This window comes from Notechis scutatus, chromosome Z, assembly GCF_049901735.1.
Source record: "Notechis scutatus isolate UNSWTSFEM ecotype Mainland chromosome Z, rNotScu1.2, whole genome shotgun sequence".
NCBI lineage: Eukaryota > Metazoa > Chordata > Lepidosauria > Squamata > Elapidae > Notechis > Notechis scutatus.
In genome coordinates, this window is record NC_142025.1 from 30,578,321 (window position 1) to 30,602,939 (window position 24,619).

At 38.7% G+C, this 24,619-nt stretch overlaps 1 long non-coding RNA gene across 1 annotated transcript; it reads left to right on the forward strand.

The window, feature by feature from the left end:
• The first annotated feature begins 834 nt into the window (after window positions 1-834).
• On the forward strand, window positions 835-24,192 carry LOC148128808 (uncharacterized). The gene is made up of 3 exons (XR_015745553.1): window positions 835-906; window positions 9,686-9,751; window positions 24,084-24,192. It is a non-coding gene; the product is annotated as an uncharacterized LOC148128808 (long non-coding RNA).
• Window positions 24,193-24,619: the final 427 nt, after the last annotated feature.

A 24,619-nucleotide genomic window follows, 5' to 3' on the forward strand; every position in this document is an offset into this window, starting at 1 on the left:
GGCTTGCCTGCTGGTTGGTTGGCTGGCTCTGCATACCTCTGTGATGTATCTCTTGCAGTCACAAAGCCTGCATATAGTGTCCTTAAAATGGCATGCAGAGCAGTGGTGACTCCCGCCGCAACCCCTGCATGGCTTGGTTCCCACTGGCTTACTGGACTTCACCTTGTGGATATCCTCCTTGTCCTCGTCAATGGCCTTGGAGTTGGAGGTGTCTCAGGTTGCTCAGTGATTGACCTGGGTGGCATGCACCTTCCCGGTCCCTTTGATTCGCACGGCAGAGCTGTCTGATGATTCTGTGACTCAGGTTTCATCAATGGATGAGATATCCTCTTGGGTCAGCAGTCACTTTTGTAGGCTCAGGTCTCTCATTCCGAGGATGAGCCAATCCCGGATCACGCCCTTGGTATTGGGGAACTTGCAGTTTTTGACAGCTTCCAAAGCACGGCCATGAATGTATTAATTGTCTCCCCCTCTCTCTGGCTCTGCATATTGAATTCATGGCGGTTGGCCAGGTAGGATGGCGATGGATCAAAATACTCATTCAAGGCTTGCTGAAGCTCATCCCAGGATACACTGTCCAGCTCGTTGGCTACAAGAGCGTCTGCCATCTCGTAGAGTTTGGAGTCACAATATGTTAGAAACAGGGCTCTCTTCTTTGCAATGGGGGCAGCCTGGAATCCATTTACTTCCAGGTATAGTTTGAATCGGCCCATGTAGGAGGACCATTTCTCCTTGGCTGGATCGTAGGGGATTGACATCGGGCGGTGTGCCATGCTGGTCGGTGAGGTAGCAATCATTGCGGTGGTTGGTAAAGATGGCTGATTCTCTCCTCAGCTCAGTATCCCACCTTCATCGCCAGTGTTAAGTGGGTGTGCGGATTGAAGAGGCAGGACACAGCAGTCACAGGTAACTTCTTTATTAGTGCCATTTAAACACAAGCAGCTCAGCCGTGGCTGGCACCATCTTATATAGCCAGCCCTGTCCAATGTTTCAGCCACTGACAGGACTTTATTTCTCCCACCAGTGGCCAGTCCAATGAGTGGAGTCTGACATCAGACTCCACTCCTGTGCCCATATTTGGCAATAAACCATAGATCTCTATAATATACATCAATTGTAGTTTCCAGATAGTCCTCTTCAGGGATGGTTTCATGTATCCTGAATTACATTCCAGTTGCAAGGTAATGTGAGCATGAAACAAATTATACCTTGGTCCAGGAATGATTGTTGATATATTAGTGGAAGGTGGGCAAGGGGCTTTCTGGCTACAGACTATCCCTGTTGATTTCACAAGATATGTGAGTCCATAAACATCCCCCTCCCCACCTCAGATTATAATCCAATTCCCTTTGGAGTGGCATACAACATACTCTGGTACTGAAAATTAAACTCTTGGAATTGGTTGGCTTCTGGATCAACAACTAGTCCATCTTGTTTTGGTTTAGTTTCAACAAAACCCTTACAACTTCCAAGCTGCAGGACAATACTTCCACTGTATTTTTCATTTGATCTGGGGTAAAGCTGTGATCCTTGGCTATTGATAATAATCAGATAAGCAAGAGCTTAAAAATATCCTGAGGTATTTAAAAATAAAGTTTTATTGTAAAACTTGAATTATTCCTACATTTGCCAGTGGAGGTCACCAATTACACTCTTCGTTAAAGAGCAACACCCATTATTAAGTTTTAATTTAAAATCTGGTATCTGCTTGGTTAAAGAATAGTACTGTTTCTGCTAAAACAGAAATGGGGAATTAAGTAGCTTCCAGATTTTGTAGAACAACCATTGGTAGCATGGGTAATACAGGAGTAATAAGATTCCTACCGATATTGCTGTAGTTTAGCAATATCTGGAAGGTTTCAGTTTCTCACCCATGCACTACATAGATGTTCTATGATGTTCTTAAAATCAAAATCAGAAAGGAGCTAATTAGTCCCACTTAGGTAGGAATCCAAATCAAAGTATTCCACACACATAGTTGAATACAAACAAATACATCAAAGAGAACTCCACAATCTCTCTGGGCAATTGGTTTAATTATAAAACTGCTCTTACTGCACAGGACATCCCCTCACAAACACTTACATGGAATCTGGCTTTTTGTAATTTAAATATACTGTCCTTATCCTCCACTTTGGACTGGGATTGAATAAATCTTGACCATCTTCAATGTATGTCATGGAGAAAATCTATTCATATTGTCATTAGGAGTTGAAAACTATTGATGGCACATAATCAATCATCTTCAATGTGATAGCCCTAAAATGTGCTGTCATATATCATTTCAATGGTCTTTTCCAAGGCTAAATATGCTGACGTCGTTTGATCTCTTTATATAGTTTATAGTTCTTGACAATTTTCACTACTCTTCTCTGAATCTTTTCCAACTGTTTGAAAGTGAAGCTTTCCCCAAATGACATATGAAGATATATTTGCTCATTTATTTGTCTATGAACTGGTATACTCAGGCTGGAAATCATTATTATTTGCCAGACTATCTAATTGCCATGTCAGATTTTAAAAAACAACCCACAAAACCCAGAAAGAGTTTGATACCACCTTTTTAGATCAACAACTTTATGTGAGGTTTAAATTTTTATGAGCTTCACTCATCAGATGTTCTCTGTTAGTATCTGATAGTTGTTGAGATAACGTTATTTTAAAAACCACAATATAAAAAAATAGTAATTGCTGACCACATGAAAACATAACAGCCCAACGAAGTAGGAGAAAATGGTTGTCCAGGACAGTATCCAGCAATTGCTGAAGAAGGAACTGCAGCCAACTTAGAACTGGGACTTCTCCTAGAATGCTGGAAATACTCTGAAAGGCTTAAGAAGAGTTGGGTTAGAAAACAGTAGTTTTGAAATACAGCTGAAAAGTGACCAGCAGGAGTGCATTTGTGGTGGGTGGGCTGGGAATTGAAGGAAAATTACAATATTAGTTCCTCCACTCAGGAATATGAGTGGAGTATACAGTGATGAGCCATACAGGAAGTGCAAATAACTCCTGGGAATTATTACCTTGGGAACAGTACATGCAAGAATTTTATTTCTTGAGATCCGGAAGATCAGGTTTAAATAAGAAGCTTTGCTTAGAAACTATGTATATACTTCAGACAGTTTTTGTGCAGAGAAATTTGTCTGCTAGCTGCTTCATTAAATTCATGAGTTTCTGGACAGTTATAGTCAATTTGTTTATTTATTTATGTATTTACAAGATGGATAGACTACCTCATCATAATCTCTGGCTACCATAATACAACGCAAGCAATTAAAATAACAACAAGAATAACAGTGTAGAACAAATAAATGCACACAGAACATTCAAATCCCTCAGTTTAATTAGTGCCCAATGGTTGGCACAACAAGTATTTTAATTCTCTGAGAAAAGCAAGGTCAGAGAATGCCTCAGAGATGCATATTGAATAACAAGGCTTGTGACCTCATTCAGATATCACCTATTCCTAGTGGAGTGGCTACAGGGTACTTTCAGTGGACCTTCTTGAGATGTTTGGACTGAATGAGAAGAGTCAACTTTGGGCAAAGAACTAGAATAGGAATTCTGGGTCTTGCATTTCCTCTTTCCTGCTCCTCTGTTGTTTGTTCATAAGGGATCATTTCATTTGGTATGGTTTCTCTTGGCTTTAAGTTAGTCTAGGAAATAACTTTTGACTCCTGGCAACTGCATTTTTGTCTATTACTATCCAAAGTAAAATCCAACAAGAAAAGAAATTTCTATGAGCCATGGGTCTTCTCCAAATCACAGGTTCACAACAAAGTCATGCCAATGGTTATATTAAAAATCAGTAATCCTGCCTTACATTACAGTTCACTGATTTCATGGCAACTAAGGAGCCTGTTAATAGATTTTCATTCTGCCTTTAATTTGCTATGGGTGCTTCATCATTAGTGTTATTAGACCAAAAATCCCATGGCTACTTGTCAAATTAATTTAAAACTTTAAAAAAATCCACTTATCAAATAATGGGAAAAGGTATATTAATTTATCAAAAAGTCCATTAGGTGTATTTATAATTAAATTGATTTCCCTTTTATTCTAAAATAAAAAGGCTTTATAGTTTTCTTCCATCTATTGTTCTGAAACTGCAAACATAATTTCTAGATGTAATTCGAGGCAGGATAGAAGAGAGTTTATGTTGAGACAGAACTGATAGTTTTCCTTCTCTTCAGATGGCTTAAATCCAGTGAGATCAATTAACACAAACTACTCAGATTCCCACTTACTTCACCCATGAGTATGCACTTTATCAGATGTATGTATATATTTCCTTAGACAATGACCTCTCTATCCTCACTCTCTTAAATCAAAACCTTGCAAACAATGGAAATAAGAAGAGGGCAGAAAACGTAGCTGAAAGCTAATAAAAGTACTCAGCTCATCAGTTCAATCTATCTTTCCCTTCCCTGCCTTTCCCTTCCCTTCCCTGCTCTGGCCTGTATTATTTGATTGCCAGGACACAATTCAGGATTGCATACATCAATATGTAACGCATTCTATAAAAAATAATAAAATATTTACAAAAGATAAATCTCATTCAGTCTACCAGGTAACAACAAAAATAAAGCAATGATCTTTATTGCGATCTTTCCTTCCAAGTAGTTGAGATGGTGGGGTCTCTTCTCCTTGATCAATGCAACAGCCCTATGAGGTAGATCAGATGTAGATTAAGGCAGCCTCACCCAGTGAACTTTGCAACTGTATGAATATTTAGATGTAGTTCTCCCCAACATTTTAATCTACTATCTATCTGATGAATTATTTTAGATTATCATAATTTTTTTTTGCCAAAAAGGAACTTGGACACCAGTATATCTTCAAAGTGCAAAATTAGAGGAAAGTGTAGTAAACATATACTACCCTATTTCTTAAAGTAAACCGGCAGAAATTTGATGCTGTTGTGTGAAAGTCTACTTGTGAAAACAATATTCATTATTATTACAGGTAGTCCTTTATTTATGACCATATTGGAGCCTACTATAAAACAAGTTGATCTTGTGACTAACCAAATGTTATCTTTTTTGGTAATTATAAACAAACACCACGGTCATTAAGCTAATTAATGGTTCTCTGAGGGGGCAGTTTTGCCAAAAATTGAAGTAAATGCCATTTTCCAGCAAAATCATAAAATATGGTCTCATGACTGTGGGATGCTGCAAACAGCATAAAGTTTATTTGGTTGCCAAGCATATGACCTGTATTCACATGACTGTGTGGATAGGTGACTGTTGGAACTTCAAATGTGAGTTATATGCACCAATCCATTATGTCCACTGGAATTTTTAATTGTCAGTAAGCAACCAGTTGTAAGTTGAGGACTACCTGTATATACATGGTTATGAATTACAGACTTACCAGTGCATAATTGGGTTGAAAATTTATTAGATGCGGTTATGGCAAGACTCAGATCCAGAGATCATAATAATCATTATCATCATCCCCACCACCAACAACAACACTGCAGTGTTCTTATCTTCATGAAATGTTGCCATCAAACTAATGATTACCCAATGACCATATAATCATTTTTATTATTAATGCCAACAATCCATACCAGATGAACCTGGAGTGCCCATGAGACAAAGTTTAAATAAGTAATTATTCTTTTAATTGGTTTAAATACACGGAGGTGGAAGAGTAAAAATTGGAATCTATAGATGGAGACCATCATAATTTATCAAGCCATTTAGAATACCTGCAACTTCTTTTTCTTGTTGAAGAAAATAAAATGGGCAAAGCAGATAAAAATAGATTCTTGTTAAGTCAGGGATTATCAGCAATGGAGTTTTGGAAAAAAAGGTTCTCCTTCAAACTCCAACAATCAGCCCTATTCAACAAAAGAATTGCTTGATGTCTTCTTTTTGAAATTCTGTTGGTGGAGTGTCAAATCATTGTCATATCTTTTGCAGCAGAAAACTTAATTCATTGATGTTGTACTTCATTTCAAAGTGGCTTGAGAGAACTACTCTTTTCACAGCATTCCCTTCTAAAATATGTCACCAAAGAAGGATTATTTCCTTTAAAACAGGAATGGGGAATATTTTTCAGCCAGATGATAGTTATTGCCTTCTGGTGATTCCTGTAAGCAATAGGTAGATTTTATTTTGTAAAAGGATTGCTTGACATGGTAATTTTTTTTGTTTAAAAAGTGTTTTTGGCATATTATGATGAATTTAAAGTTAGGTGTCCATGATGTCTATAGTTAAAGTCAGTGATAGGATTAGTTTTGGGTGAATGGCAGTGATAATCTTAAAAATTATACCACAATAATGGCTACTTAGCAGACAGCTTTTAGGGTAAAATATTGGTAGATCAGTTTTACACTTACACTTAAACAAATTCTATTGTGGGTACATTGAAGTAAATGTTAGGACTAAACTTCTTTAAGATCTATGTTAAACTTAATCTACTTGGATTAAAGACTTTTTTGCAGATTAGTGATAGTCTTAAATTGCAGTAGAGATTACTAGAAATTACTATTCTTAGGGTAGAAACTTTTTATTGGCATTAGGAGGAGGATAAGATTATGGATTACTTTGAAATATATGATTCAATTTGGTGTGAGGTTTAGTTTAATAAGCAAAGGCTTATTGGCAATTCTAACTGGTTCTGCATCTTTCCCAAGAAATCCTGACTCTTTCTTCTATCAATTGCTTTAGTTTATGGGAGCATTTAAGTGACAACTGATAAACTGGACCTTGCATAGAGGCATATGCCGCTACTTGAAAAACATATTTATAAATTTAATGCATTAAAATTAGTACCTCTTTATTTTAGAGCTTTTTTCTGTTTAGCTTCTTCTCTCTGGATCAATTTCCCCTTGAATCATGGATGGAGTTTGAAGTCTAGATATTTAAAATGCTCCCATAAAACTTCTTTTCTTAGGAGATGAAGCTGGAAATACATTCTGTTTTTACTGTAGTTGGAACCAACATGTTGATTATTATTATTACCTTTATTGTCAGAGTACAACATGCTTTATTTTAATTTTTGTTAAATTCTGCTATTACCCCTACATGTTTGCTCCTATTTATTTTACCTAATCCTTTATTTCAAAATGGAAGAAACTGCTTTAGTGTGGCTTCTTCTTATGCACTAAAAACAAGATGATATAATTCCACCAGGAATAATTTCAGAAGGTAGATAGGATATGGAACATGTAATTGAGCAGCATAGTCTAAATCACATTGATATTTTCTTAAACAATCAGCTTAGAAGCCATAAGCCTGCCAGCTACTACAGTGTGATTAATATACCAGAGCACTAACATTTATATGATATAATGCTTTGAAAACTGCATTACTACAATAGACAACTCAGAAAACTCTATACAAATATTTGTATATTTGTGGTATATCAAAAGTACAGTAGCTACAACTTACTTGCCTGGAATCACTGTGGTAAGATGGACAGCTGTAGAACTTGTGTTAACCAATTAATAATTCAAAGAGACCCTGTTTATCAATAGTTAGCTGTCTAGCAAAATATGTTGAAGACTATAATTTCAAGGAGACATTATAAACTGGAGAAGAAGACTTATAAACTGGAGAAGAAGACTTAAACCTCATGGAATTAAATAACACAATTTCATCTTAATTATGATTGTTTATTATTTGTGGTGGTCTCTATATACCATCTAACCTGACAATCAAGACAGCAATACATATATGTTCTGGTGTTTCTGGGTAAAGCTCTATGATGTAATAATTAATGGATGCCTCAAAGTATTGGAAATGGCGCAGCAAAATCACTGGCAGCCAGCAGTGATTTCTGGCAGATGAAATCTTTATAGATAAAGGAAAAACAAGGGATTGCCCATCTTTACTCTGGACAGCTGTTCTTTAGGAGGAGACAGCAGAATGGAATTTTTATAGTCTTCTTATTAGTAGACTAGCTGGAGGGGAGGTTGTCAAGGTAGAAGTAGCTACTTTTACACATATATTTTAAGATACAGCACATATATATACTTGAATCAGGTTTATGCTTTTGTTTCAGTCACTCAATCAGGGATTTTCATGGGGTGAAAAATATCAAAATGATAATAGCTGTGATAATATCTAAATACCATTTTGACTCTCCCTGTGGAGCACTGGATGCCCCCCAGTACATTTAATAATGCTTATATCTCAATGATTTCAATGAGAATCCATTTCAATCCCTATGTTTGCATCTGTGGTTGGTATAACTGCTAAGACAGTGTTAATTCAATGTTCTGCTCAATAAACAGATGAAGAATACCAACTGCTTGTGAATAATATAATTATGTATAAGAAAGAGGAGAGAGAAATATACAGAAGCATTCATATCTAGCATAGGATTCATGCTTGAATGCTATTTTGCATTCTGAAGTTCAGATGTAGCTAAAAACTCTTCTCTAGTCTTACAGATTGATTTTGAAATTGTTAGTGACCTATGCAACAACAAATAGAGAGTTGCAGATGGTTATTACAGGTGGTTAAGCTCTAAAACAGATATTCAGAGTGGCAGCTCACAAACCTCAGGAATTGTAATAGAGCGGGACCGAAAGGGAACAAGTTGAGATTTTGTTTTTACAATTTTATTGAATTGCAGAAAAATATGAAATACAAAAAACAAGGAAAGAGGCATATAGAAAAAAGGGAGTGCAGACAAGAAGGAAAGAAAGTATTTAAAATGTAATTTCTGACTTTGGTACAGTTACAAGCATAAAATACAATAATCCTTTCAACTAAAATAAATCACAGTATTTCCATAGCCATAAATAAGTTAAGGTTAAAACTTCAAATCCCAAAGTAACAAATTTCATTTCTTTTAATTTGAAGCAATAAACCCAAAAGTTGTTTCCATGGGGAAAAATCTTGAGATTGATTGATAAATATTTGGGTAGTCTACCTCAGATCACCATGGATCTTCCAATGGTTTATCTTCAGTTCACCACATTATAAAAAAGATGTTGAGACTCTAGAAAAAGTGCAAAGAAGAGCAACCAGGATGATTAGGGGACTGGAGGCTAAAACATACAACGAACGGTTGCAGGAACTGGGCTTGGCTAGTCTAGTAAAGAGAAGGACCAGGGGAGACATGATAGCAGTCTTCCAATATTTGAGGGGCTGCCACAGGGAAGAAGGGGTCAAGGTATTTTCTAAAGCACCTGTAGGCCAGACAAGGAATAATGGAGGGAAACTCAACAAGGAGAGATTTAACCTGGAAATAAGGAGAAACTTTCTGACAGTGAGAACAATCAACCAATGGAACAGCTTGCCCTCGGAAGTTGTGGGAGCGCCATCAGTTGAGACTTTCAAGAAGAGATTAGACTGCCATTTGTCAGAAATGGTGTAGGGTCTCCCGCTTGGGCGGGGGGTTGGACTACATGACCTACAAGGACCCTTCCAACTCTGATTATCTGTTATCAGTGACAGTAACAGGAAGTGTGTCTAAGAAATAGTTACAATATTCAAGACTCCATTTTTGTATGAAAGATAATTTCATACAATGGAACTAATTTCTATTCTAGTTCAAAAAACATACATTCTTAGGCCCAGAGACACCCTGTGTTTCAAATCATCTTAACAAATTCTGAAATTTTAAAAATCAAAACAATTTGACAAATCTGAAGTCCCCATATACAGGAGTAAGAATCAGCTTATTCTGTGTCCATGAAATCAAACATTTCTTCCATGTATAGGAAGAAGCTGGAAACAACTATTCCATCAAGCTGTGAACAAAATTGATATTTTCCTGCTGTGTGCAGGTGAGGCTGTGAATTACTAGTTCCTTCCCTTTCCTTCTGCATGGAGAGAGATGATAACTTTCTTGATTCACACAGTCAGAGGTTTTAGTAATTTCTCCCAATTTTGTTCTGAGCACAGCAGTTGAGTGGGAGGCAAAGGCAAGGAAATATGAAAGGAGAAATTTTTCCATTGAAATCCTTTCCTTGACCAAGGAAAAGTGGGGGAGGAAAAATGGGATGTTGGGCCAGATGTAGTTTCCTACCCTTGCAATAAATGCTCAGAGTAACTTGCTCAGAGTAACTTGCAAGCTAAGTCAGGAAAGAGTAAGTTAAGTTAAAAAGATGCATGGGTGTCCAAAATCCATTGGGTAGATAAGCAAATAGCTAATTATATTAACTAACTTAATCTTAGTATGTCCTGTATCTTCTCAATCATTGAACTGAGATATTTTCCAGTGGCTACACATCTTAATAACATTGAAAATATCAGTTTATAGTGGTTTTATTAATTTCATGCCTTTTAAATGAAGTAGTAGGGGTCAATGTAGTGTTATGGTGAAGGCATCAGGCTAGAAACCAGGAGACAAGCATGAGAGCAGACAGGGTGACTCTCAGCCCAACTCATCTCACAGGGTTGTTTTGGGGGAAATAGAAGGAGGAATGTCGATAGTTTGCCACCTTGAGTTATTTATAAAAATCATAAAGACTGGATTAAAAAAAACAGAAATAGCTTGGTGATTCAAATCATCTTTCTGAGAATGGCAAGGCAATTAGAAAAGCACCATTTGCTGCCATCCTATTTTTTGTGATTTGAAAAACAAAAACCTTCCAATTATACATCATGAGTGAATAAATTTAAACCAACTCAAATTTATCAGCAATTGTTAGTAGAGTGGCGGATAAGGGAAGCTTGGGATCTAGTGAATTCTTAATCTTGCTAAGTCACATCCTTTTAGAGATTTCCAAATTCAGAAATCTCTGAATCTAACAGGCAGACAGGAAAAGGTACTTGTTGCTGCATTTCTTCCCTTAAAGGTTGGGAGGGTCAAGGGGGTGGTGGTGTCAGCCTCTAACTTTGGGGGAGGGGGAATCTCTGACATCCTAAGATCTGTCCCAGAAAATATTACTGATTTGTTGTTTATGGCAAGAATATAGCTTGGTAGTATGCAAGAATAACATTGTTCATGCAGTTGCGAATATTATCATGTTACATAAAAATAAACGCAATCAAAACTCTGCTTTAGTTCCTATTGGATTTTAAACATACCTGCAATTCACATCTGCTAGCAACATGAGAGCCTGCAAAGAGCCCTGGATAAAGTAGAATGTCAGGTTTCAAACTTGGACATGAAACCAAGACTGGGTTGATGCTATTGCAGACAATCCATGATAAGATAGAATGTGTCCAACGTTCTTGCCCTGATGTGTCTCATCTGCCTTTGATTCCATCAATCACAGTATCTTTTCGTATTTTCACCAAAGATTGGGAAGTGGAGTGGGAAAAGAGTAAGAGTCATAAAACCTGATTCTATGAGATGGCTTGGGGAACCAATGGAGAAGCTTCGTACTGGTATACTTAAAACTTAGTTTCCACCTCTTCTCCTGCACTCCCCCATTTGTCCAGCTTCCTCTTTTCCCATCTGGTGCTCATGATTTTATTTGTCAATGGTTTAAATGCTTTTAATGTTTTTATGTTGTAAGCTGCACAGAGGCATTGGGCATTGCAAGCAAGAGGAAAACCTCCTATGCACAAAATCCACCCACGCCTTCTACAACTTTGTAAACACCAAACTTAAAGACTCAAGAACCATCCTACCCCTAAAAAGACTAAATGGAAAAGACTGTAGTGATGAAGCTGTTAAAGCCAACCTCTTCAACATATTCTTCAGTTCAGTCTTTGTAAATAGCAATGGCTCATGCTCCACATTTCCTAGTTGTACCCCAATTTACTGCAATTATCTATTACATATTGACTTTACAGAAGATAACATAGAAAAGACACTATGTAACCTAAAACCATCCCCATCTATTGGTCCCAATGGCTTATGTGCATACTTCTTAAAAAAGCTCTCCATTGCCAAGCATAATATATGAGATATCATTCAGAACCAGCTCCTTAATGTACCTATGGTCCTTAGCAACAGTCATCCCTATCTTCAAAAAAGGTGACCCTAGCCTGGTTGAAAACTACAGACCAATCTTACTGTGTTGTGTCACATGCAAAGTCATGGAATCAATCATTAACCAATCCATTACCCTCCACCTAGTGTCAAGCAACCTACTTTCCAAAAAACAATTTGGTTTCAGGAAAAAATTGTCCTGCAATCTGCAACTCCTACATTATAAAAACATATGGACTGCTCTACTCGACCAGGGTAAAGCAATAGATGCAATTTACATAGACTACTGCAAAGCCTTTGATTCAGTAGTACATGACAAACTACTGTTAAAACTAAACTCTTATGGCATTTCCAGATCCCTTCATAAGTGGATTACTTGTGTTCCTGTCAAACAGGGAACAAATAGTAAAAATAGGAAGCACCCTATCAAACTCTGCACCAGTTAACAGCAGTGTCCCCCAAGGCAACGTTCTAGGACCCACACTCTTTATACTCTACATAAATGACCTTTTGCGATCACCTTATAAGCAACTGTGTCCTCTTCGCTGCTGATGTAAAACTATTCAACACCACCGACAATGCTACCGTCCTTCAAAGTGACCTTGATTATGTGTCTGAGTGGTCAAACAATTGGCAACTCCAAATCTCAACCAACAAATGCTCTGTCCTACACATTGATAAAAAAAAATCAGTACACTAAATTCAAGCTAGGCAGATATGACCTCATTGACAACCCTCATTCTGTCAAGGACCTTGGAGTACTCATATCAAATGACCTAAGTACCAGAGCTCACTGTAACAGTATTGCCAAAAAGGCATTAAGAGTTGTAAATCTAATCTTACGAAGCTTCTCCTCCGGTAATACTGAATTGCTAACTAGGGCATACAAAACCTTTGATAGACCAATACTCGAATACAGTTCACCTGTCTGGAATCTGCACTGTATATCGGATATTAATACAATTGAGCAAATCCAGAAGTATTTTATGAGAAGAGTACTACACTCCTCTGCTTGCAACAGAATACCCTACACCACCAGGCTTGAAATTTTAGGTTTGGACAACCTAGAACTACGCCACCTATGGTTGGACTTAAGTGTAGTAAACAAAATTATCAGCTACAATGTCTTACCAGTCAATGACTACTTCAGCTTCAACTACAACAATACAAGAGCGCACAACAGATACAACTCAATGTAATCTGCTCCAAACTTGATTGCAGAAAGTACGACTTCAGCAACAGAGTGGTCAATGCCTGGAATGCACTACCTGACTCTTTTGTTACATCCTCTAACCCCTATTCCTTTACCCTAACCTATCCATTATTGACCTCATCCCATTCCTAACAGGTCTGTAAGGGGCGTGCATAAGTGCACAATTGTGCCTACCATCCCTGTCCTATTGTCTCCATTTATTCATACCTATTTCCTATATTCATACTCATGTTTATTTTTATACCTATTATCTTGTAAGCAATTGACAAATCAAATCAAATCAATAAAAAATAAGATATGTAGCAAATAAATGTCATAAATAAACAAATTCATAAACACTGCTGTTTGTAGATTTTCTTCTGGTATAGGCAGTTCCATTTGATAGAAATAACTGAAATCCAGTGAATCCTCAGACCAATAGGTTAGAGAAGGCTGTTCTAGATAATTCTTTACTTGTGGCATAAATTGATCTTTGTATGTTATCAAATTCTGTGAGCTTGGCAAACTGGGGAAATAGGTATTATTACCTTTCTGGAAATAATTTTCTTGTTTCTAGAGTAAGGCATCATAATCTTGAAAGCCTACTTAAGTAATTGTCCTGTACAATTTATACTTAGTGTAATTAAGGTGCCGTTGTTTTGAATCTCATTCTCATGCTTCTTTGTTAACCAGGACTTCAGAATCTCTTCTGTGATGCTGCCAATAAATATTTTAATACAAAGTTTATATAAAGTTAAATTGAAATCAGTTTTAAATGTTCATTTGATGATAGGCTTCATATTAACCCATATCCTCACAAACCCATTCTTCTGTTCTAAAAGGGCAAAGACTGTGAACTGTATCATCAAAATTTAGATTAATACAAGAAATCCTCTACTTACAACAGTTCATTTAGTGACCCTTCAAACTTACAATGGCACTGAAAAAAGAGACTTATGACAATTTGTCATACTTATGGCCATTATAGCATCCCCATAGTCACATGATTTACATTCGGATGCTTGACAACAGGTTCATATTTATGATGGTTGCTGTGTCTGGTGGTTATGTGATTTGCTTTTACGACTTTCTAATGAGCAAAGTCAAATAGGGAAGCCAATTTCACTTAACAACTGTGTTACTAATTTAACAATTGGTTCACTTAACAAATGTAGCAAGAAAAGTCATAGGATGGGGCAAACTCAACAAATTTCTTACTTAGCAATATTAATTATGGACCCAATTTTGTTCGTAAGTCAAGGACTACCTGTATTGAGAGGTCCAAAAGATTAAGTGAATGGTTAATAAATGGTTAATAATACCATAGGAGGATGAGACAGCCATAATGAAATTATAAAATAGCTTAAATAACTATGAAGAATGTCAAGACTTTGGGCGAAATATATTTATAGGCTGAATGACTCATAATTTGTGTGGTGTGCATTATAATTGCTATACATCCTGATGCTGTGGGATTGTTGGCATTTTTTTATCCCACCTCAGGAATTTCTTTTGTTTTATTTCCTGCAGATTTAATAATAGAATCAGGAAGAAGAACATCTTTTCTGTTTCTTGAGTAAGCATACAAAGACAGCCCAAGGCACTCAAATCAAGAATACAAATAAGATTCATTGTATAGTTGTCACTGACTATGAAAGCAACTTTGGATACCAAGGTCTTGTGAATCTCCTGTCAGCAATCATAAGTGTCAAGCCACCAGATTATATTAACTAGCTAGTCATTCACTTGTCAGATGGCCACTTTTGGAGATTTTTCTTAATCCAGTTGCAGAACTTATAATTGATAGACTTAGAATTACAACTGTCTTCCCATTATGGTTATGGGAGTCTACCCATTATGGCTGACACTGTGATGTGATTGCCTTTCTAAATGATCTCTACCCAGGCACTCCCTGATGTAGTTGTTAAATTGCGCACAGGGTACCTCAAGATGTGGGAGACCCTGAGAGACCTAGCACAGACTCAAGCGCCTCTAAATCTCACTTTACTCCTGTCACGACTCATAACCAAAATGGGAGAGCTCCATTATGGTTGCAATTTGAGGACTACCTGTATCTTAAAGCTATAATATATTCTACAGTTTTCCCAAAAAAGCAGTCCTAGTAGGAAAATACAACCTTTGCAGAAATAATAACAGTAGAACCCTAGATTCCTCATAGATTAACACCTACTATTTTGCTCCATGTTCCAAGGTACAGTTAAACCCAGTGAAAAATTGTGATTTAGGGAAAGTTGCTGAAGTCAAAAAGGGCACTATGGCAGGAAGATATTCCCAGGTGCCATACATTTCTTCTGGAAAGTTGTGCAAAAGGGGAGAGGCTTTAATCATGCTGTCCCCCTCAACACCATCACTATCTTGACTTTGATTCCACCCCCACCCACCACCCACCTCTAGCAAATGCTCTGTTTGTTGCTGTTCTTTTGTCAGATGGGAAGCTAATCATCATGTTTATTATTTAGTTTTTTAAAAAGAACTTTCTTCTTGAAATCACATAGGATTGAGAATCCCATTGGCATGTCACAATTAATTCAAGTTGGTGATGACATCCCAAAGCCAAATCAACAACCAGGGACAGAAGAGAAGCACAATAATTGAATTTTAGAAGATTTTTATTTTATTTATTTATTTTTGTCAATTGCTTACAAGATAATAGGTATAAGTAAAAACATAGTTATGAATACATGAATACATATAAAAAATAAAAATAAAAGAAACAAAAATAAAAGAAACAATAGGACAGGGACGGTAGGGATGTTGATGCGCTTATGCATGCCCCGTACAGACCTCTTAGGAAAGGGGTGAGGTCAATAGTAGACAGTCTAAGGTTAAAGTTTTTGGGGTTTGGGGAAGAAACCACAGGTAGAGTATTCCAGACATTGAACACTCTGCTGCTGAAGTCATATTTCCTGCAATCAAGTTTGGTGCGATTAATCTTGAGTTTGTATCTATTGTTTGCTCTTGTGTTGTTATGGTTGAAGCTGAAATATTCATTGACAGGTAGGACATTGCAATGTATGATTTTATATACTATACTTAGATTGGACCGAAGGCGGCGTAGTTCTAGGTTTTCTAGGTCTAGAATTTCGAGTCTGTTGGCATAAAGTATTCTGCAATGAGTAGAGGAGTGGAGGACTCTTCTTGTGAAATATTTCTGGACTTTCTCAACTGTGTTAATATCAGATACGTAATGTGGGTTCCAGACTGATGAGCTGCATTTGAGTATTGGTCTAGCAAATGTTTTGTATGCTCTAGTTATTAGTGTAATATTACCAGAGAAAAAGCTACGTAAGATTAGGTTAACAACTCTTAACGCCTTTTTGGCTATGTAGTTACAGTGGACTCTAGCACTTAGATCATTAGAGATGAGTACTCCAAGATCCTTGACAGAGTTTGGATCATCAACAAGGTCTTGACTATTCAGCCTGTATTTTATTTTCTGATATTTTTTTTGCCAATATGTAGGACAGAGTATTTATTTGTTGAGATTTGAAGTTGCCATTTGTTTGACCATTCTGATACATAGTCAAGGTCAAGATTCAAACATTGAAAGTATTAGTGGTAACCTATTAATTCACATAGTGGGAAAAACAATAAACAAATCAAGTCTGGGAAATTCAGATCCTAAATAAAAACAAAACTCTAGCTGGCTGGAGCTAATAATTTGCAGAAACTAGAATAAGTGAAACTAATTTGGTGTAGATATGTTTGCTTTATGCTCTAAGACTTGGATTGTGTATGATTTGCCTCATGTGCTGAAGACCTCAGCTGCCTGGGATCAATCTCTTCAGAAAACAAATATTCCTTCCTTCCCCAATTTCTTTCTTTTTTTCTTGACAACTGGGAGGTCTGCAAAGGGAAGTGTCAATTACAACAAAATGGCAGGCACACCGGATAATTAAAGTTTTATTATATTTTACATCCCTGCAATGAGTGTGATAGACATTAAAAGGGGTGGGGACTACAATTGCTCAATTTTGTCAGTTGTTTTGATGTTATTTGTCGTGTCCGGCGCAGGAAGGAAGCTCGGAGTCAGTGACTGGTTTCAGCTCTTTATTGTGCTCCGGTTACAGCTTAAGCTTGGAAGGAGAAGCGGCGGCTTTTTATTTCCAAGCCGCAGCAGTCAAGGCCAATGGCACCGCTTGAATCTCCCACGCTTGGTTCCACCAATCGCGGGAGATTCTTAACGGCCAATCCGTGCGGCTCGCTCGACCAATCCGGTCGCCGCGCGCTTTAGCCAATTGCGGCGCGGGGTTTACGAGTATGTTAATTGACTGTACAGAACATTATTGACACCTCTTTCCAAAGTTTTTAACTGACTTCTAATTGTCTGATCTTGCTCATTACAATCAAGATTTAAAATTAGTACTGCATCAGAAATGTGCTCATTCAAGGAATGGGATCTAGTTTTTAGCAGTTTCTTGGTAAGCCAGGATAATAGAGTTAGTTCAATTTTTCTTCCTCCTTACATTGTTGAAGGAATTATTTAGAGTAAAGTGGTTGGCAGTAGTATAGCTAGTTGGATCTATCCAGGAATTGTGAGCGGTTGATGTAGAAACCTCAAGCCCCCAAATTCTATGTATACATCGCATTACAGGGGTAATATTTCTTTTTATTTTTGATATAAATAGAGCACATTTTAAAAGTCCTCTGAATAACTCCAAAATGTTCCAATTTGTGAGTGACATTTTTTCCATGGAACATCCCACTTCAGGCAAGCCTTTCAAACAGAATGCAAGCTTTCTTGTAGCCAGAATGAATCCAAATATCTCTTGAGACAGAGTGGTAATATCACCTTACAGAAAAAAGTTTTGAAATGTTTGTGCCCTTCCTATAAAAACGGCTATACTGTATAGCAGGCAAGAAGTAAACTGAATAGTAAAACTATTCCTCTAGCACTCATTTCTAAAAATCAAAAGTGGGTTAAAAGAAGAAAAAGAAGAAGAGAAAGGTATATTCAGAATCAAAGAGCAGAAGTACAGACATGTTTCACATTAATGGGATTCAAATAAACCTGTTTTTTCACAGTATCTTCCATAAGGAGATCTATTATTCAGTACAGTAAACAGAAGAAGATAATATAAATTATCAGAAATCTAAAGTTTGGGCATTTGCAAAAAAATTCGGAGAACAAAAGTGAGTTATAGATGGAAATAGAATACAACAGATGCTCTCCTTTAAGTATATGACAATATTTTTTCATGCCAAGGAAACTTGGCAATCTCATCAGGAATATATTACTCAAATTGTTTTAAAATCCACAGGGTCTATTAAGAAGTTATTTTACATTGAAGGGGGAAGTGAAATTAATATCATTGGCCCCAAAACGTTTGAGGTTAAAACCCTTGTTTTACAGGACTTCTAGATAGAAATATGTCAGACAACTTGTTTTCATTCATGGGGATGACAGTGAGCCAATAACTGCTAGATGTGCAGTGTGGCTGAATAACAGGGCTATTCTGGAGGACAAAAAAGCCTTGCAACCAGTCACTGGAGCTCTGGAGGGCAGCTCCTCATGAAGAAACCAGCAGAATCTGGAGACCAGTTGGCAATTTACAAATAGAGTGCTAGGAGTTATGAAGGAATATGAAGGAATATAACATGCTCACAGCCTCTGGCAAAGCCTGTTTAAAGGACACTGGATTTGCCCAATCCATTCTCTAAGACACTTTTGACTGGAAAGAATTTAAAGTGGAGAAAGGCCTTTGATACAGCAGAATCACTCCAGTGAGTATACCTTTGAGAAAGATTAAATCAAAAACTAAGAGAAAAACTACAAGGATATAAAGGGATTTAATAGCTAAAAGCTTGTTAGAAGTTTGGAGTGCAAACAATAAAACTGGACAAAGGAAACATTTAAATTTGCAGTATTGCTTTATTTAAATCACTTTTGAGGTAATTAAATTAAATAAATAATATACCTCTATGGGCAAAATAACTGTTAAGTTTGCTAAGGAGGAGGATTGGTTGACTTTATTAAATGAAGAGATTAATAGAGAAAAAAGGGAAATTGGAAAATATTAGTTTGTTTGTGATCATATTTATCTCACAGATTTATGACTCAGGGCAACATACAATAACAAAGACACACATAAAAACTAACAATGAAAAATTCAACAATTAAACACAACCAGTTACATAATAAGATAAGAGAGTAGCAGAGAGTGTTATTTTTATGGGCAATAAAGACATTGCAGTAATTTACCACCGCTTTTGGGCCTTTAAGCAGGGGTGGTATTCTACTGGTTTAGACCGGTTTGGGAGAACCAGTAGTTCCAGTGAGCAATTGGCCCCACCCAACAACCCCTGCTCTTTCCTGTGCTTTATTTTGTTGTTTTGGAGCACAGCTGATTTGCGCGGCACAGTGGTTCATAGGGGCTGGAGTAGAAGGTAAGTATTAGAGCTGAAAATTGGCTTTTTAAAACGCAGAGCACGCATTTGGTGTGTGTGCGCACTGATCGAACCAGTTGTTACACTGGTTGAATCACACCACTGCCTTTAAGTCTGCTGGCATAACCATGTTTTAAAGGATTTCCTAAAGAATATCAGAGATTGGGTCAGTTCCACCTAAGTTCTACAGGCAAGCGCCAAAGGAGAAAAGGCCCAACTCCCAGTCCCTCCCAGATGAAACTCCTTAGTGGAGCAGGCCCACAGCACATCTCTTCCACCAGGCTTAATGGGATGAGCAGATGTAATTGAGGTGGACACAGTCCCTCAACTAACCCAGCCCCATGCTGTGAAAAGCTTTAAAGATTGAAACTAGCAACTTGAACTGCACTCAAGAGCAAATTGGTAACCAATGCAGTTTGTGAAGCAGAGGTGTCATATGTGCCATTTTAGGGCATACATGGCTGCCTGTGCCACTGCATTTTGCACCAGATGAAACTGTTGAATATGCTTTAAAGGGATGTTGCCACGGTTTCTCAGGGAGATGACCAGGGCATGAGTGATTATGAGCAAGAATCCCAGTCCAGGCACACATGCAAGTGGTGCTGCTACAAAACTACACAAAGAGTTTGGTTCCTGTGTCTATAGATTACAGAAGACATTGTAATATAATAACATCTGACTACAGATGTATCGAGTTTCAAAAGGGATTAAAAATTTACAGACATCAGTGTGGGAAAGTCTTTCTTTTAATTCTTACTCTTTCTGGATTACAAATAATGAAATAAATGGCTACTACTAGAACTGCAGCAAATGCTACAGAAAAGAGGAAGGGGTCATTTACAGAAGGAAAGTAGTTAATAAAAAAACGGGATTATCCTTACAAAAGAAATTTGAAAAATTAGGGAAGAATGTTGCAGGCATTTGCAGCATTTAAGGGGATCCCCAATACAGGTTTGAAACTTGAAATGCCTAAAACAGCAGCAAGGGCATGACATACTGATTGAAGATTAAACATTTCCCCATGGCACTGGTATCACCAATTCTGATAGATACGGTAATTACCTTTCACACTGACATCAGCAGTGGAACAGATCCTAAAGTTATCCGAGCTTCACTTTTGTAGATCACTTCTGTTTTCTGCCTGTGATAGTGCTTCAAAGGCAAAATGACATCCAACATCAAACTGAAGTCAGCCCATGATCTGGTGATGAAGATGGGATCCTGAAGCAACAAAGAACTAGATCTACCATTGGCCACTTGGCAATTGGCGGCCATTACCAATGGAACAGCAACCAGAACAATGTCAGGATCCAACATCCCTCCAGCGCCCTTCAATCCAGCCATGGAAGACTGGGAATCCTACATTGACTGATTCCATATGTTCCTAGAAGGAAATGATCTTCACATATCGGAACAGAAGGAAAAGAGCCGTCTTCCTCACATACTGTGGACCTGCAGTATTCAAAATGGCAAAGGCACTATCCTCATCCAATGAATTGAAGATGATGGCCTGGCCTGACCTGGAGAGGATCCTAAAAGCCTACTACATGCCCCAAGCATTGTGCCTAGTGAGGCGACATGAGTTCTACTGATGAGATCAGAAGGAGGGAGAAACCATCAGTGATTTCATAGCAACCCTGCGAGAAATCGCAGCCGTGTGTGAATTCCTAAATGTGGATGAGGCAATGAGAGATCGCCTAGTCCTAGGACTCCAAGATCAAAACCTCCAGAGCCAGTTGCTGGCAAAACCCAAGATAACGTTCAAGGAGGCCCTGGAAGAAGCCTCTGCAATGGAAGCATCCCAACAATTGGCCATTGCCATGAAGAAGATGAATAAGGCGCCGCAGCAAAGAGAGACAACTGCCATACACTACGAGGACATCAAATCAGAATCGATCCAGATAAGGACAAAGAAATACATCAACTACAATTGGAGTGAGTCCTAAAGAACCAAGAGAATGGAAGAAAAAGCTTTTGGTGTGCCGGGTGCAAAGGGAACCACCCATGGTCAGAATGCCACTTCCACAACCCAATCTGCCAAAAATGTGACTGGAGAGGGAACATCGCAAAGGCCTGCAGGGCAGCACAGCCAAGCAACCACCGACAGAGGCCGGGGTCACCCCCCCAGAAGCAGGGCAAACCAACCTGGAAGCAGGCGAAGTATCTTCGGCTGGAGCAGAAGAAGTAATGAGCTGACCACAGAGAGAGGTGAGACTCACCAAACAGTGACCGTGGACCATTCTAGCACAACCAACACATGCAAGGTACACGTACAATTATATATAGAGGGAAACCCATGCCAGATGAAAGTAGATTCTGGGTCATACCTATCGATGGTTTCCTGGGACACCAGGAAACCCGGCATAACCAAAGCCAAGCTCAAGCAACAGAGATTAACCCTAAGAGACTACCGGGGGGAATAGAATCCAGTGATCGGGATTGGCAAGTTCCAAATACAATTCAGGAATTTCTCAGGCTACCTACCACTCACCATAGTAGACTGGGACAGGCCCAGCCTGCTGGGGCTAGAATGGTTCCAGCCATTGGGAATTGAGATCACTGGGATAAACAGCATCACCGAGACTGAGTGGGAAGACAACCTAATAGAAGAGTCCTGGAATGTGTTCAATAGACAATTAGGCAAGTACTCAGGGACCCCCATTTCATTTAATTTAGATCCCAACATTGCCCCCATCTGAATAAAGCTGAGATGGGTCCCTTTTGCCCTATGGCCAAAGATTGACAAGCAGTTAGATAAGCTCATCGCCCAGGGGATTTTGGAACCAATCGACAATGCAAAATGAGAGACCCCCATAGTCACATCTATTAAGCCAGATGGGCCAGTGCGCATCTGTGCTGACTATAAGGCCCCCCTAAACTGTGCCCTACAGCAAAACGCATACCCCGTCACAGTGGTGCAACACCTCTTACATTTCTTGGGGCGGGGAAGATTTTTGCAAAGCTCGACCTCGCCCAAGCCTACTAACAATTACTGGTAGACCAAAGGACAGCAGAAGCCCAAACAATCATTACACATCGGGAGGCATTCAGATGCGATTGCTTGCAATTCGGGGTCAGTGTAGCCCCTGGGTTATTCCAGAGCCTCATGGGACGCCTACTACGGGGACTGGAGGGGGTTGTGCCCTACTTCGATGATGTCCTGATATCAGCCAAGGACAAAGATCAATTACAAAAATGCCTAAGGGCCATTCTAAGCCATTTCCAAGAAGTGGGGCTAAAAGTCAAAAAACAGAAATGCCAAATAGCAGAAAGCAAGATGGAATTCCTAGGATACCTGATAGATAGCTCAGGCATACACCCCACCAAAAGCAAACTAAAAGCAATTAAAGAAGCCCCCAGATAAAAAAATAAAACTGGCCTACAAGTTTTCTTGGGACTTCTTAACTTCTATCAAATATTTTTACCACAGAAAGCAATGATTGCAGAACCTTTACACAGACTGCTTGACAAGAAAGCAGCTTGGAAATGGGGACAGAAGGAAGAAACGTCGATCAAAGGCATAAAAAAACATCCTGTCAGACAGTGTATTGATACAATACAATGAGGCACTCCCATTAATCCTGACATGCGATGCATCACCATTCGGGGTAGGCGCAATCATCAGCCACATAGTCTCAGGTGGAAAAGAAGTCCCAATAGCCTTTTACTCGAAAACCCTATCCAAGACAGAACAAAATTACAGCCAACTTGATAAGGAAGCATTGGCCGCAGTAACAGAAATTAAACGGTTCCACAAATATGTATACAGAAGAAAATTCACCCTGGTCACAGACCACAAGCTGCTGCTGGGAATAATCATGGGAAACTGGGCCACACTGAACATCCTGTCACCCAGAATGACAAGATGGATAGAATTCCTGGGAGCATATGATTACGACCTGATACACAGACCCAGAAAGAACATAGACCACGCCGATGCACTCAGCTGATGCCCCCTGCCATCCAGCACCATCTACATCCACACTCCTAATAGAGACTCATGAAACTGCGCCATAGCATAGCAAGAGCTAGCGCAAAGGACAAGACCCTGGCATGGATTTTGAACTGGGTGTGGAGCGGGTGGCCAGAGACAGCAGAGGACATCAAGCCATTCAGAAACTGCCAAATGGAACTCTCAGGTCTGAAAAGGTGTTTGTTATGGAGAGACTGGGTGGTGATCCCAGAAGAACTAAGGGAGGGGATATTAGAAATGCTGCATGCAGGGCACCCGGGAATTGTAAAAATGAAGTCATTGGTGAGGAGCTATGTGTGGTGGCCAGGAATAGACAAGGATATAGGTACCTGGGTGGTAACCTGCAAAGCCTGCCAAGAGTCCCGCCCCACCCCGCCCCCCCACCATACCCACACATGAATGGGAAACCCCGCGGGGCCCCGGTCCAGGTTGCACATAGGTTTTGCAGGGTCAGTGAAGGGACACACATTCCTGGTAGTTGTGGATGCGTACTCCAAATGGTTGGAGGTCAGCCTTATGCAATCCACCACAACTGAAGCAGTCATTAAAACCCTAAGAAGACTATTCGCGATGCATGGGTTGCCCGATGTGATAGCATCCAATAATGGACCACAGTTGCAGATGCGCAGATCAGTAAAACTCTTTATTTCATTTCTGCAGAACCTAAGGAACTCAGGCTGCAGTTGCTCCTTTTTACAGGGGAGCTGTCCACAGCTTCAGCCAGTGACAGCGGTTTGTTTTCCCACTCCTGTGGCTCAACCGATCACAGGTAAGTATGCAAATATCTAACAATTTATTTAAGATGTTTTGGAGGGCTTTAGTTGGTTTCTGTGTTATGCTGAAGTCATCTTATATAATAATCTGTTGATGGTTTTGTGATGTTTTTGATGTATTACAACTTGGGTTAGTTGTGCTATATTGAGTTGAATACTCAAGGCATTTTTTTGATGAAATTGCATAGATATCCATTTTGTTGGAAGATGTATAGATGATCTATTTGCATTTACTGCTGTTCAGGGTTGCACACTATTTCTCTTGCAGGATAAATCTTTTTCTTGGATTATTACTTTGGTGTTGAAGCACTTTGTTAGTGTGGGTGATTTTTGGTACATTTGTATTTCTAGTTTTCTACTGTAGTCCCTCCTGATAAGAATACCAAGGAAGCATAGCAGGTTGTTTTCTTCTTCCCTTATGAA